The sequence below is a fragment of the Penaeus monodon genome, chromosome 22 (genome assembly GCF_015228065.2).
Source record: "Penaeus monodon isolate SGIC_2016 chromosome 22, NSTDA_Pmon_1, whole genome shotgun sequence".
Lineage (NCBI taxonomy): Eukaryota > Metazoa > Arthropoda > Malacostraca > Decapoda > Penaeidae > Penaeus > Penaeus monodon.
The window spans coordinates 42,567,131-42,567,735 of record NC_051407.1 but is presented as its reverse complement, the minus strand read 5'-3'; the positions used below and the strand labels follow the sequence as shown (position 1 = coordinate 42,567,735).

General features: G+C 39.2%; 1 protein-coding gene across 2 annotated transcripts in view; it reads left to right on the top strand.

Annotated features, from left to right (window-relative positions):
• Positions 1-11: 11 nt before the first annotated feature.
• The window catches only part of LOC119587167 (cytochrome c oxidase assembly factor 5-like), a 3,371-nt gene continuing 2,777 nt past the window's right edge, over positions 12-605 (top strand). Inside the window, exon 1 of one of the 2 annotated variants that reach the window (XM_037935932.1) lies at positions 12-105. The gene's annotated coding sequence lies outside the window, so the exon portion shown is untranslated. Of the gene's footprint in view, positions 128-605 lie in introns of both variants that reach the window. The other variant, XM_037935933.1, reaches the window with a different exon arrangement.

Below are 605 nucleotides of genomic sequence, written 5' to 3'. Positions count from 1 at the left end.
TCTAGAACGTTGCGTTCGTATAAGGGATTCCGACTCATAACTTAGCAAGTCACGAACGGAGGAAACTTTGGTGAAAAGTCTCGGATTCGGAAGCTGTAATTTTGGGTAAATTCTCAAGAATTACTGCGTATGTTAATTTTAGAAAATGCTTAACAACGCATTTGCTAAGCTGGTATTTGAAAGCCGCAGTTGAGATATTGTCAACATGCATGTCATATCAGGTGTTGCATAATATTGCAGTCATACCTGCCGTTTCCCTTTTTAAATTCTGGATATTTCACGTACCATTCATGGAGGTTTATAGTATTAATGGTTAATCAAATGGTTTCTAAGACTTTTCTTTTTTCCCATGGTAGTGATCAGTGTGATTTCCATCACAAATTTAGAAAGGAAACGGTACCCCACGCCCTTCACTCATGTAATTTCTCATTACCCAGGCAAATCTTCACCACTATGTACCTTCCAACTCCTCACCACGCCTAACTCAACCACAACTACCACACATCGTCAAACTTAACCTTTATTCATCCCACTAACTTAACCTGTTGACACAGGGAGTGCTTGTATACATTCTCTGTTCTGTGTGGTTTTAGTGTATTACTTGG